General features: G+C 41.2%; 1 long non-coding RNA gene, 4 other non-coding genes and 1 pseudogene across 5 annotated transcripts; 3 read left to right on the top strand and 3 right to left on the bottom strand.

The window, feature by feature from the left end:
- The window catches only part of LOC134326172 (zinc finger protein 585A-like), a 64,306-nt pseudogene that overhangs the window by 16,991 nt on the left and 31,835 nt on the right, over nucleotides 1–15,480 (bottom strand).
- On the top strand, nucleotides 2,039–2,111 carry trnak-cuu (transfer RNA lysine (anticodon CUU)). The gene has a single exon. It is a non-coding gene; the product is annotated as a tRNA-Lys (tRNA).
- Nucleotides 3,618–3,689, top strand: trnaq-cug (transfer RNA glutamine (anticodon CUG)). The gene has a single exon. It is a non-coding gene; the product is annotated as a tRNA-Gln (tRNA).
- trnaq-uug (transfer RNA glutamine (anticodon UUG)) lies at nucleotides 3,953–4,024 on the top strand. The gene has a single exon. It is a non-coding gene; the product is annotated as a tRNA-Gln (tRNA).
- On the bottom strand, nucleotides 6,584–7,261 carry LOC134326083 (uncharacterized). Its single transcript, XR_010014485.1, has 3 exons — nucleotides 7,197–7,261; nucleotides 6,972–7,070; nucleotides 6,584–6,859 (listed from the first exon to the last, which is right to left on the bottom strand). It is a non-coding gene; the product is annotated as an uncharacterized LOC134326083 (long non-coding RNA).
- trnaq-uug (transfer RNA glutamine (anticodon UUG)) lies at nucleotides 10,725–10,796 on the bottom strand. The gene has a single exon. It is a non-coding gene; the product is annotated as a tRNA-Gln (tRNA).

The following is a 15,480-nucleotide window of genomic DNA, read 5'->3' as shown; positions in this document are numbered from 1 at the left end:
TGGAGAACCAACTGCAGGGGAAGGTGACTCCCACTTATGTGAAGAAGAAGTGGGAGAACCTCAAACAAAATTACAAAGTAAGCTTCATTTGTTGGTAAGATCTTCAGTAAAAATATCAGAAAAGATTTGTAATACAAGTTAAGGTCCTTCTACTGTGGTTATGAATCTTGTAGGAACTTAAGTGTCCACCTACTGGGGTAAGTACAGAGGGTGGTGAAGCAACAGCAGCATCCTGGAAATGGTACACGGATATGGATGAGGCAATAGGTGGGAGACCATCAATTAGCCCACCAACCCTTATTTCCTCATCTGACCAGGATGCTGCTATAGCTTCACCATCCTCGAGAAGCATGGAAACCCCAGCCAAAAAGAGACGAGGGGAGAAAGATTTAGTTGCGTATCTGAGGGAGATGGAAGAAAGGGAAAATGAGAGGGAGATAGAAGCAGCAGAGAACGAGGAGAGAAGATGGAGAGAGGCTGAGGAGAGGGAGGAAAGAAGAGACACATCAGAGAGAGGAAAAGCGAGAGCGAGAAACGCGAGAGAGAGAGAGAGGAGAGACCAGGAAGCAAGAATGAGGGAGGAAAGGAGAGATAGGGAGGCGAGAGAGAGAGAGAGAGGAAAGGTTTATTAAAATCCTACAGATTCTAATGAAAAAATAAATAATTGAAAATGAAAAAGTGTTGTAGTATTATTGTATGTTGTGAGAAAGAAAATGTGTTGGCAAATAATGGAAATAAAGGATTTTCTTTTTCATTTAACCTTAATTAAAAATAGAAAAAATGTAAAAATTTGAAATTGTAATTAAAAAAATATTCAAGTTTTACTTTTAATTAATGCATAAACATTTTTCTAAATATAATCATGCTCATAAAGAGCTGGTATGCTGTGCTGTGGTACTGAGACAGCTGCAGCCAGATGCTTTCTTCCATCTTCACCTGATGTCATGTCATTAATTACAGGCTCTGGTTGGTCAACATGTACCTCTGTTAATTCTGGCTCAATGATGTCTCCATGAGTGATACAGAGGTTGTGGAGCACCGCACAGCATGCAACAACCTCCGGGGCGAAGACAGGGCTCACCTCAAGGGTTCTGCACAGGCTCTCGATAGGGGGTCAGGAGCCGGATGGGTGTATTAATGCAGGGATAACCCCCATCCCCAAAAATGTATCGTCCTGCAGGTGGGTATAAGCCCTCTTTATACACAGGGCTGTTCTTTAGTGCCCTTGCATCATGAATCGACCCAGGATAACCAACAAAAATGTCTCTGAACTTCCCCAGGTGGTCACAGATGGCTTGAAGCTGAATTGAGTGGAACAGCTTCCTGTTTAGGTAGCACTGTGCGTTGGCAGACGAAGGTTTTATTCGAATGTGGCACCCATCAGTAGCACCAACTGCCACTCTAAAACATTCGGATCCGGCCAAGTGGGCAAACCCAGCTCCTACACACTCTAGTTCATCACCAGTTGGTAGGGTGATGATCCTCCTGACGAGCCCTCTGACAGCCCTACTCATTTTGTGCACAATGTCGTGCACAGACGATTTTTATTGTAGTAGTCTAATCATGGTAATGTAGTATACTGTTGCTAAAGAGGTTAGCAGTACTTACATTATCTCTGAGGTAAAAAATCAATTACTTTCTTAGTTCTCTTCTGAGATTTACTACTCTCTGCCGTCTCAATGTGGAGTCGGGATACATGACTATAGATTAATCAGTAAGTGGCGCAAATAAAGACGATAAATACCCAAAATTTTGGCGAGTCGAGCTTGAAATGAGCATGCGGTCTGTAACTATGGTCACTTGACGTTGGTAAGATGGCGGTACGTACTTCTTTACCGGCCGAGTGGTGCATACTTCCTCCAGTCTAGTACGTACTCGGTAAGTATGCGATTTCGGACGCAGCCTAAGTCTGTTTCTGTTGATTATTTTGAACTTAGTTCTTGAATTAGTTCTTAATCTGGTCGTGATGTTAGTGAATTAAACCTACATCTCTCTGATGGTCTGATCCATGAGCTGTCTGTCCTGACACACTGCTTAAGCCCGGCTAGCTCAGTCGGTAGAGCATGAGACTCTTAATCTCAGGGTCGTGGGTTCGAGCCCCACGTTGGGTTAGTATCTTCATTTAATGTCTACAGAAACCAAAAGGTCATTCTTCCACTTTGGACAGCCAGTCTCCGGTGACTTATCAGGTGGATGTTTGTGCTTGTAGGACTGTTGTTTACTGGATGTTTTTCAGTTACTCATTTCCAATATTTCTGTTGGACTACACGTTGTTGTTGTGTCTCATATCCGTTTCATCAAAAGACATGGTTGTGCAATAAAAGACACTTGTCCCTGGGTGGGCTTAAACCACCAACCTTTCGGTTAACAGCCAAACGCACTAACCGATTGCACCACAGAGACACGCGCACAGCTGTTTCATTGGACGGTACACATGGGTCACATGACTTGCTAACTTTTACAGCAGGGTAATTAAGTTTGGCAAATTGCAATAATCACATGTTTCTGACCTGAATGAGAGGGGCATTAAAAATAACTCACACTTGTCAGAGACAACATTTGAAGCCCAGGTCAATAGAACCTGCTAGTTAGAGGAAGAGCACTTGTTTGTTAGTTTAAGTCCTAAAGTGGGTGTGGCTCGCACAGGGCTTGAACCAACGCCCTTGGCGTTATTAGCACCACGTTCAAACCAACTGAGCTAACCAGCCGGGGTGCAAGGACAGGGCATGTACCCACAAACACGATTCTACACTGACAGCCCTTCAGTTATGGAGCTGCCGCACAGAAAAGATGGAGAACTTTACTGTTGTTGAGCAAAACAGATCTTCGTGTGAGATGACTGAGGTTCATGTATTTTTCTTTTAAGAATAAATAAAAGCTGATGTTTTTAACCTCATACTTTCCTAATACTTTTATTCTACACGGTCTAAATTTCTTTTAGTACACAGTTCAGTTAGCAACTCCAAAAAATGTGGTTATCACCCATATCCTTTGCTGTGTGGGAGTGGGTTTTAGCTTTTTTTTGTCCTGAAATGAGTTTTTGCAACTTGGGATATCTGACATGTTAACTACCATCTATTCATCCAGCTTAAATACCATCAACACTACGTTAAACATGTGGAGTTAATGGTGTAATTATTAACCTTTGTGCTGAATTGTTTATCTTTTGTGCTTCCATGGTGTAATGGTTAGCACTGTGGATTCTGAATCCAGTGATCCAAGTTCAAATCTCGGTGGAACCTGGCTTTATTTAGGTAAAAACACTGTTATCAATGCTGAGTAGAGAATAAATAGTGTTTCACATATGACTGCTCTATGCCAAATTAGAACAAAAAAAGTGGCAAGTCTTTTTTTACTTAGTGCCATTTTCCAACAGTGGAACGTGTTGTTGTGATTTTGATACTCGGGTGGCAATGTTTAACTAAAATTACTTTTATTTAGTGTTTAAAACTTCTAAATTACCTCAGTTTTTTCTATTGATTTCAGTCAATTATATCAATCATGTAGTTTAAATAAGTTGAGATGTAAAAGTAAAGTCTGAAGTTGTGTTTATTTTTCTTTTTTGTTTAATTTATTCAGCAATGGCTAATCATTACGTTTAGTTTTCTTGGCGTCAAGGTTCCATGGTGTAATGGTTAGCACTCTGGACTCTGAATCCAGTGATCCGAGTTCAAATCTCGGTGGGACTTTACTGCTTTTATTCAGGGCCCGGTGTGAGGTCCAAGATTGACACAATGTGCTAGTTTAGAGTCACCTTAAATGACATGTTAATTTCCATCCATTCATCCAGCTTGAATATCATAATAGCACTAGTAGTGTTATAGTGTTCCACATGTGACTGCTCCATCCCAAAATATAATCGCTAATCATTGTTTACAGCGCCATCTAACAGCCAACTTGCTCTTAAATGACTAATTATTAACTTTTGGGCTTAAGTAAAACCTCACTGTGTGGTTCCATGGTGTAATGGTTAGCACTCTGGACTTTGAATCCAGTGATCCGAGCTCAAATCTCGGTGGAACCTGGTTTTATTTAGGTAAAAACACTGTTATCAATGCTGAGTAGAGAATAGTGTTCCACATATGACTGCTCTATGCCAAACTGTAACACCAAAAGGCAAATCATTGTTTACAGCGCCATCTACCGGCCAACTGGGTCCTAAACTTAACTCAGTGCAGTTTAACAGTGGAATAGTTTGTTATTTTGATACTTGGGTGGCAATGTTTAACTAAAATTACTCTTGTTTACTGACTGAAAACTTCTAAATTAGCTCAGAATTATATCAATCACGTAAGTTAAAAAAATCTGAGATGTAAAAGTAAAGTCTGAAGTTGTGTGTGTGTGTGTGTGTGTGTGTGTGTATTTTTCTTTTTGGCTTTCACTCTGGATTTGTGTCCAGAGTGCTAACCATTACACCATGGAACCACACAGTGAGGTCTGACTTAAGCCCAAAAGTTAATAATTAGTAATTTAAGAGCAAGTTGGCTGTTAGATGGCGCTGTAAACAATGATTTGCGATTATATTTTGGGATGGAGCAGCACTCCACACTGACAGCCCTTCAGTTATGGAGCTGCCACACAGAAACGATGGAGAGCTTTACTGTTGTTGAGCAGAACAGATCTTCGTGTGAGATGACTGAGGTTCATGTATTTTTCTTTTAAGAATAAATAAAAGCTGATGCTTTTAACCTCATACTTTCCTAATACTTTTATTCTACACGGTCTAAATTTCTTTTAGTCTTCTGCCATGTGCAGTGCAAGAATTCACTCAATTACACAGCAGTTCTTTTTTTTTTTATTGCCATTGATGAAATGGATTGTAAGCATTTATAAAGGTCATGCCACGTTCATTAGGTGAAATGAAGCCAGAATTGAAGATGGCAGAAGAACAGGGTGGTATTCTTACTTTTATTGATTAAAATATTCAGGTTAGAAAGTCCTGACACGCAGCACATGCTCACCTGACTCTCTCTCAACCATGCTACCTTTAATCGTTAAAGTAGGGGTGGCCCATATGGGGATCGAACCCGCAACCTTGAAGTTAATAAGCACCACGCACTAACCAAATGAGCTAACCGGCCAGTTAACCTATTCTTCCTTTAGATCTTTGTACATGATTCTACACTAACTCCATTCACCCAGCTGCATGGCAGCACAAAAACCATTTAAGAGTCTGCGCACTTACAGTGAAGATTAAAGCAAAACATCACAACGAGAAATCCTGACTTCAATCAATTTCTTTGAGGAATAACAGAAAACTTGAGTGACGTCCCATTCTTAATCCACCGGGTTTAATATGATGTTGGCCACCCTTTGCAGCTATAACAGCTTCAACTCCTCTGAGAGGCTTTCCACAAGGTTTAGGAGTGTGTTTATGGGAATTTTTGACCATTCTTCCAGAAGTGCATTTGTGAGGTCAGACACTGATGTTGTACGAGAAGGCCTGGCTCACAGTCTCCACTCTAATTCATCCCAAAGGTGTTCTATCAGGTTGAGACCAGTCAAGTTCTTCCACACCAAACTGGCTGATCCACGTCTTTAAGGACTTTGTGCTTTGTGCACTGGTGCGCAGTAATGTTGGAACAAGAAAGGGCCATCCCCAAACTGTTCCCACAAAGTTGGAAGCATGAAATTGTCCAAAATCTCTTGGTATGCTGAAGCATTAAGAGTTTCTCTCACTGGAACTAAGGGGCCAAGCCCAACTCCTGAAAAACACCCCCACACCATAATCCCCCCTCCACCAAACTTGTACAAGTACTGTTCTCCTGGCAACCGCCAAACCCAAACTCCATTGAATTGCCAGGTAGAGAAGCGTGATTCATCACTCCAGAGAACACGTCTCCACTGCTCTAGAGTCCGGTGGCGGCATGCTTTAGTCCATGCGCTTGGTGATGTAAGGCTTGGATGCCGCTGCTTGGCCATGGAAACCCATTCCATGAAGCTCTACACACTGTTCTTGAGCTCATCTGAAGGCCACATGAAGTTTGGAGGTCTGTAGCGATTGACTCAGCAGAATGTTGCCGACCTCTGTGCACTATGAGCCTCAGAATCCGCTGACCCGCTCTGTCATTTTACGTGGTACCACTTTGTTCCCAAACACTTCCACTTTGTTATAATACCACTGACAGTCGACTGTATAATATTTAGTAGTGAGGAAATTTCTCGACTGGACTTGTTGCACAGGTGGCATCACAGTACCACGCTGGAATTCACTGAGCTCCTAAGAGCGACAAAGCGAGGTGCTTGGTTTAATACACCTGTGGCCATGGAAGTGATTGGAACACCTGAATTCAATGATTTGGATGGGTGAGTGAATACTTTTGGCAATATAGTGTATTTTGTAACTGGACCTCGTGTATTATAAAATGGTTGTTAATAGTGTACTGTCTCTTTAGGAGATATGAGTTCATTAAGTTTTAGGGTAACAATCTCAGGCTGCTCTGAGTGAGCTGACAGTAGGTCTGTATCTTCACTGCTGAGTTCAATGTTCTGTAACATGTCGGAAACGTTGTGTTGCTATTGTAAAAATGAACATCCATGCACCTTCATATATTCAGTGAGTTTATTTATTTATTATTTAATGTTATAAGATTTTGATGCTTGTTGATCCTGGTCATCCATGTTCTACACTTCTCATACAGCTGTGTGGATCAACAAGGGCGGCACCTCAGTGGAGTTCCTCTAACCAGTCACACACAGATACCCAAAATGCATCGTTCTGGTAAAAGAAGAGAGAGAGAGAGGATGGGTTAGAGAGAAATAGCTGCAACAATCACTGAAATGTGAAATTGAGATGTAACGTGTCCTGATTGGACGGCTCCACCATCGCCCCTCCTTGATGCGCCGACGACGTCTCCTGCTAAATAAAACAAGAAGAGATGTAGGAACATTCCGGAAGCTGTAGTGTTTGGACAGATGAGCATGTAGAGCAGCGTTTATCAGGTAAAATACACTGATTGTGGGAATGTTACCTGGATTTCTTACACGTCCGCTCAGCTACACACTGGACTACTGCGCTGCTTCCTTCTCAAGAGCAAAGGATACGTAGCTGTGGTCTGATCAAACTTCCACTGCACACACACACACACACACACACACATATCTCTTTTAGATGGAGCACAAGAACCTCAGTATTAATAAATATGTGTCTACATTTTAGCATCTGTGTTGATGCAGATACAAGTACTGAAATGTACCTCAGACACCAGCTGCTTGGTGCTTTGGTTGGACTGTCTGAACATCACAGCCATCTCGGTGATGCTCTCCTCATCTAGATGATCCAGCTGAGACACAAACACACACACACACAGACACAAATACATGAGTATGTAAGATAATAAAGATACAATCTTATGTACAGTGGATCTCCATCATGTCACTGTACTACGTCTAGGGTGGATGTTGTACCTGGCATGTGCTGTGCTATTCCACAGGGCTGCTGTACCCCTTCATTACCCACTCATGATCCAGCAGATGCTCCACCTTTATGCGCCGCTCTGGAACCACCTACAGGACAAGATACAAGAACTTCAGGTGATGAAGCCCACAGAGAAACACACACCCACTTTGCTCACATTAAACACACCATAAACACACACCTGCAGCATCTCCTTAATCAGCAGTACAGAACCAGGAGACAGCCAGTCAGGAGTGTCAAAATGTCCTTTCTGAGGAAACACAGAGCAAAACAATCACATATGATCAAAGGACATCACCACAAGCCATTACTGTTACTTTTACTGTATGTTTAACATGCTGCTGATCATTAAATAATGGATTCAATTTCATAATCGTAACAAGACGTGTATGCCAATGGTGTTTCATTGTAGTTCCAAGACTTACAGTGATTTGTTCATGGAGCTCCACAAAGTTGTCACCATCGAACGGGAGGTAGCCACACAGCATGTCATATAGGACAACACCCAAGCTCCAAACATCTGCCTAAAACACACACACACACACATATTCATTGTCTTTTTTAACCATGCTTTACCCTGGTCAGTCCCCTCATCCAGACCTCATAGAATAACTCATGAATGGGGCTACAGAGGGGACTGAACACCTTGGATTTGGAGACTTTTCAATTGAAGTTTATCAGGAATAACCTGGGGACACACCCCACACACACCTACCTCTGCACCAAGATAGGGTTGCGCATCAATGATTTCTGGTGCCAAGTAGGGAGGCGTTCCACAGCCCTCAATCAGAGCAGTACCCAATCCACCCTACAACAAAACAGATTTCTATCAACCGAAGGTCCAACTGTTGACTCGCATCTGCAACACAACACACAAACTGAACCAGCATGGCTCTGTGATGTCCTGTTCATCTAACTGATCACTGAAACTAATTGTGGACACCATGTGTGCAAGGCTTTAGCATGATGGATGGGGGTGAGCACAGCACCTTACTAGACTCTCTGAATGGTATGCTTGATTTAAGTATACACTACAGTCTTAAGAGAGACACGAACCTCTGGTTTGGCACAGAGACCAAAGTCGATGAGCTTGATGTTGTTCTTCTCATCCAGCATCATGTTTTCCTGAGAGTCAAAATAAAACACGTCATGTCCAAGCACTAACAAAGAAAGAGCACAAAGTATAAGTGGAAATCGTTTGGCTGACGCACTGGTTTAAGGTCACGGTGGGCATATCCCTGGCTGTGGACGTAGGCCAGCGCCGAGACGATCTGACGGAAGATCCTCCTCCGACAACCTGTCGTTACTATCGATGTGGTCGAACAGATCGCCACCCGGACAAAACTGGAGGAGAGAGCGAGTCAAGTGAGCAGCAAATCATCGTAAATCCAGAGATTAAATCAAATCTGATAGTTTCCAACCACTGATGGTACCTCAAGCACCATGTAGATCTGGTCAGCAGTCTCCATGACTTGGTACAAGCGGCACACGTGCTGATGATTGAGGTTCTTCAGGGCTTCAATCTCTATCCTCAAATCAGACAACTCATCCTGCAATGGGGATGAAACCGGAACAGTTTTATGACTTTTCAAATCAGAATTAGGAGGAACAAACGTTTGGAAACTGAGACACGTCCGTCTTTAACAGACGGTTTTGCTGAAACTAACCCCGAGCTCTTTCTTCTCCAGGATCTTGATAGCCACTGGCTCTTGAGTCTGAATGTGCCTGCCGAGCTTGACCGTCGCATAACCACCTGAAGAACGATTGAATTAAAAAATATTAAGTCAGGTTTTAAAAGATGCACATCTGTGTTACACAAAGGCAGAGAGACGACTGAAAGTGGTACCAGTTACCTGATCCAATGGTTTTGTAAACCTCATAGCACTTGTGCAGCTCAGAGACGTCCTCAACCACACGTGACGTTCCCTCTGTGGTGTCGTCTGTCTTGGGTACAACGCATGGAACTTCTACCTGCTGCCCACAGGAGACATGTTATTATTATTACTGATTTGGCCTCTTCTTGTTTCATCCTACATGTATCTCATTCATGAGCAGAGGAACCCAAACAGCTACATCTGTAGTATAGTGGTGATGATAATTCACCTCACTCCTGACTGTTCCTTCTCTCTCAGTCAGGTTCTGAATGGCGCTGATCCACGCCCGTCTACCTGCCTCACAGTCGGCCTGGAACGTACAGCTCCTGTACACACACGGTGATAGATACAGATTATATAGGATGCAGACAGACAGACAGATTGAGTAGATAGATAAACAGATAGATAGACAGACATTCAGACAGACAGATGGATAGACAGATAGATAAATAGTGTGACTATCGATCTGTCTATTGATCATCTATCTAAGTGTGTCTATATCTGTCTGTCTTTCGATTATCTATAATCTATCTTCCTGTCTTTCCATCTGTCTATCTAACATCTGTCTGTCTGTCTGTTTATTAATCATGTCTATTAATCAACTATCTGTCTGTCTATCTATCTGTCTATCAATCATCTTGTCTGTCTATTGCCTGTCTATTGATCATCTATTTGTCTGTCTAATATTTGTCTGTCTGTCTATTGATCATCTGTCTGTCTATCTCTGATGATTATAGATCTGGACTTACCTTGTGGGCGTGTCCACCCGGAAGCAGAAGCGTCGCCCGGCGTCCTCGCAGCTCTGGACTGAACAGTGCTGCAGGTCTTCCACCAGCACCGTGAAGTCAAGCTGGGGAATAGAACATAAAACCTTCTTATTTATACAGTCGATGATATAAACGCCGGTGAAATCGTCCCAGATGTAAACACGACGGAGACGGTTTGGGATGCAGTCCAGCACTGCTGTGATGCACCAGAATTATGAGAGGCGTACGGCCGCTGTGCATTATGGGTATTTCACAGAGCTGATTTGGATCATGTGAAGTCATGTGACCTACCTTAAACCTCTTCTTGTATAGAAGCTGATCGTTTTGTATGATGAACCACCGCCTGCATCAATATACATATATATAATATTAAGTGTAAATATATAATATTGAGTGTATATATGTAATATTGAGTGTATATATATAATATTGAGTGTATATATGTAATATTGAGTGTATATATATAATATTGAGTGTATATATGTAATATTGAGTGTATATATATATAATATTGAGTGTATATATATATAATATTAAGTGTAAATATATAATACCGCTGTAAACAATGATTTGCCTTTTGGTGTTACAATTTGGCATAGAGCAGTCACATGTGGAACACTATTCTCTACTCAGCATTGATAACAGTGTTTTTACCTAAATAAAATCAGGTTCCACCGAGATTTGAACTCGGATGACTGGATTCAAAGTCCAGAGTGCTAACCATTACACCATGGAACCACACAGTGAGGTCCTACTTAAGCCCAAAAGTTAATAATTAGTCATTTTAGATGGCGCTGTAAACAATGATTTGCGATTATATTTTGGGATGGAGCAGTCACATGTGGAACACTATAACACTACTAGTGCTATTATGATATTCAAGCTGGATGAATGGATGGAAATTAACATGTCATTTAAGGTGACTCTAAACTCTCTGTTGTACTGCACGTAGGGCTGGGCGATTTTGCCCAAAAAAAAAAAAACCTCGATTATTTTAAAATTATACCCGATTGTCGATTGTCGATTACGATTTTGATTTTTTTTTTGTTCCTGCAAAATTCAATTAAAATAAGACTCAAATTGCTTGCATTGTAATTAAATGCTGCAGAAGTGCTAACATAGTAACAGCACCACCTATAATTATCCTTTTAAGGGACTCAAACTTTATAACAATAACAATATCACAATAATTAAAACAAAATAGATCTAAATTATCTATATCCATATCTATCTATATCTAAGAATAGCTCACAAACAGCTTTTATTTTAAATAATGTTCAGCAGAACCCCTTACATTAGGAAAAAAAAACTACAAAAAGTTATTTACAGGTGTCTTAAAAGGAACACGAGCCTGTACTGTGTTGAGTACATTTTGTCCTCTTGTGATTTGGGAGGTGGATACAACATTTTAAACATTTAAAGATGTGTAATGTGTAGTGGTGGGCGATATGGCCCTAAAATAATATCACGATATTTCAGGGGTTTTTTTTGCGATAACGATATTTTTGGCGATATAATGAAACACTGAAAAATATTTTATTTATTTCGAGAAAACACTATTGCAAAAAAATTATGTTCAGGTTTTATTTAGAATTAATGTAAGTTAACACATCGTAAAAAATGTAGGAAGTATGTAAGAATTACACACACTTTTCTTTATTTTGTCTTTGCAGTAAAAATAATGTAACATAATGTAATGGCAAAGTCAGGCTATTTCCATAGGGGTGGCCAGACTGAGACCATCGCTCACACAGGGGTCGCACAGAAACTGATTTTTTTATGTGGTCACTCACTCATTTACCTATACAGGCAGTGAGTGTCATGTAGAATTACATCACGAACAACCGCATACTAATAATAAGCTTTTTTTCTCTTTCTGTTTTCCATAACAAGTAATATATATATATATATACACACTGGAACTCGTAGCGCGCCACAATTACTATTAAGTACAGTAGTAGTATTAGTACTGGTGGACATTAATGTTGAGAGTATTCCTGCACTGTCTGGTGGAGGTGCGCTGTTGAATTGCGTCCCTGTGTAAACCTGCGTGCAGAAATACTTCCGCAAAAAGCTGCCGGCAATCTGTGATTGGGGTTTGGGTTGCCAAAGATTAATTTATGGTGGACTTGGAGTTTTTGGAACGAGCTCCTGCACCGCAGAGCCGCGTTTCTTCATACTCGTTACTGTACCCAAATGACCCACGTAACGAACGTACGCCATTTGCGTAGCTGTGTGACGTCATTACGTAAGGTATGCAGAATATCGCTTTTATTACGATATGGTACTTTTTGTATCGTTTTAAAAATTATACCGGTATTATCGTGAACGATACGATATAGCACACCCCTAGTAATGTGTCGTTTTAGTCCCATAAAACTTTCAAACTGTATTAACCACCATTATGTGTCGTAGAATGGTTCGATTCTATTGAACGGCCCTTTAAGCCAAAATAAAGGAACCGATTCGCGCATTTGGGAGTCGTTACATACATACGGCTCTTTAAAAGGAACCGAGACAAAAGATCCGACTCCCTATCGCAGAATTCACTGCAGCAGTTTCCCAGACGCGATTTCTTTACTCAGTAAAGGATGTGATTTAAAATGTAGCGAATTACAATTCTTAGTACAAAACTTCCTTAAGTAAAAGTAAAATTACAGGTTGTAAAATCTACTTTAAAAAATACAAGTACACAAAAAACGACTCAATTACAGTAATCGCGCTCATCAGCTCCGTATTTTGATTCAGTTCAGCGGTGTTTGATTCAGTGAATCTTAATTAAACTCTTCTGTTTGTGTCTCGTTTTGCCGATCGTGTTTGTGCTCCTTATTACTGAATCTAACCGTTACCGTGTGTCATCCGTGTTGTTTTCCGTTTACTGTTTTGGTTTTCGCTGGTTTTGGACTCTACCTGATTTTGTACACTGTTTTGCCTTTTTATATTAAACTTTCCCTGATATACAGTGTATCACAAAAGTGAGTACACCCCTCACATTTCTGCAAATATTTCATTATATCTTTTCATGGGACAACACTATAGACATGAAACTTGGATATAACTTAGAGTAGTCAGTGTACAGCTTGTATAGCAGTGTAGATTTACTGTCTTCTGAAAATAACTCAACACACAGCCATTAATGTCTAAATAGCTGCAACATAAGTGAGTACACCCCACAGTGAACATGTCCAAATTGTGCCCAAATGTGTCGTTGTCCTTCCCTGGTGTCATGTGTCAAGGTCCCAGGTGTAAATGGGGAGCAGGGCTGTTAAATTTGGTGTTTTGGGTACAATTCTCTCATACTGGCCACTGGATATTCAACATGGCACCTCATGGCAAAGAACTCTCTGAGGATGTGAGAAAAAGAATTGTTGCTCTCCACAAAGATGGCCTGGGCTATAAGAAGATTGCTAACACCCTGAAACTGAGCTACAGCATGGTGGCCAAGGTCATACAGCAGTTTTCCAGGACAGGTTCCACTCGGAACAGGCTTCGCCAGGGTCGACCAAAGAAGTTGAGTCCACGTGTTCGGCGTCATATCCAGAGGTTGGCTTTAAAAAATAGACACATGAGTGCTGCCAGCATTGCTGCAGAGGTTGAAGACGTGGGAGGTCAGCCTGTCAGTGCTCAGACCATACACCGCACACTGCATCAACTCGGTCTGCATGGTCGTCATCCCAGAAGGAAGCTGGCGCACAAGAAAGTCAGCAAACAGTTTGCTGAAAACAAGCAGTCCAAGAACATGGATTACTGGAATGCCCTGTGGTCTGACGAGACCAAGATAAACTTGTTTGGCTCAGATGGTGTCCAGCATGTGTGGCGGCGCCCTGGTGAGAAGTACCAAGACAACTGTATCTTGCCTACAGTCAAGCATGGTGGTGGTAGCATCATGGTCTTGGGCTGCATGAGTGTTGCTGGCACTGGGGAGCTGCGGTTCATTGAGGGAAACATGAATTCCAACATGTACTGTGACATTCTGAAACAGAGCATGATCCCCTCCCTTCGAAAACAACCTCCAAGATGACAACTGCCTTGCTGAGGAAGCTGAAGGTAAAGGTGATGGACTAAACCCAATTGAGCACCTGTGGCGCATCCTCAAGTGGAAGGTGGAGGAGTTCAAGGTGTCTAACATCCACCAGCTCCGTGATGTCATCATGGAGGAGTGGAAGAGGATTCCAGTAGCAACCTGTGCAGCTCTGGTGAATTCCATGCCCAGGAGGGTTAAGGCAGAGCTGGATAATAATGGTGGTCACACAAAATATTGACACTTTGGGCACAATTTGGACATGTTCACTGTGGGGTGTACTCACTTATGTTGCCAGCCATTTAGACATTAATGGCTGTGTGTTGAGTTATTTTCAGAAGACAGTAAATCTACACTGCTATACAAGTTGTACACTGACTACTCTAAGTTATATCCAAGTTTTATTTCTATAGTGTTGTCCCATGAAAAGATATAATAAAATATTTGCAGAAATGTGAGGGGTGTACTCACTTTTGTGATACACTGTATATTCCGCGAGCGTCTGGTCAGTTTCTGCTTCGTGACATGTTGGTATTTTAAAATATAAAGTATGTAAACAATCGCGATTGTCACATTCTAACATCGGGTAAAAACGTTCATGCGAATTAACCGAATTAATCATGAAAATCGCCCAGCCCTAACTGCACATGCGCTGAATGCTACCATCCTGAAACTGCTAATGTTTCACAATCTTGGACCTCACACCGGGCCCCAAATAAAAGCAGTAAGGTCCCACCGAGATTTGAACTCAGATCACTGGATTCAGAGTCTAGAGTGCTAACCATTACACCATGGAATCCTAACACCACAACAAAAAAGAAAAATAAACACAACCTTAGACTTTACTTTTACATCTTAAGTTATTTATATTTAAACTTACGCGATTGATATAATTGACTGAAATCAATTTTAAAAAACTGAGGTAATTTAGAAGTTTTGAACACTAAATAAAAGTAATTTTAGTTAAACATTGAAACCCAAGTATCAACATCACAACAAAACGTTCCACTGTTGGAAAATTGCACTAAGTTCAGGACGCAGTTGGCCGGTAGATTTCGCTGTAAACAATGACTTGCCACTTTGTGTTCTAATTTGGCATAGAGCAGTCTTATGTGAAACACTATTGTCTTCTCAGCATTGATAACAGTGTTTTTACCTAAATAAAACCAGGTTCCACTGAGACTTGAACTCCCGAGTCCCGAGTGCTAACCATTACACCATGGAACAACAAACAAAGAACCCAGTACAAAGGTTAATAATTACACCATTAACTCCACATGTTTTATGTAGTGTTTATGGTATTTAAGCTGGATGAATAAATGGAAGTTAACATGTCAGACATCCCAAGCTGCAAAAACTCATTTCAGGGAGCTAAAAAGAAAAGCTAAAAACCTCTCACAC

Source organism: Trichomycterus rosablanca, chromosome 14 (assembly GCF_030014385.1).
Source record: "Trichomycterus rosablanca isolate fTriRos1 chromosome 14, fTriRos1.hap1, whole genome shotgun sequence".
NCBI lineage: Eukaryota > Metazoa > Chordata > Actinopteri > Siluriformes > Trichomycteridae > Trichomycterus > Trichomycterus rosablanca.
This window is presented reverse-complemented; position numbering and strand designations above follow the sequence as displayed.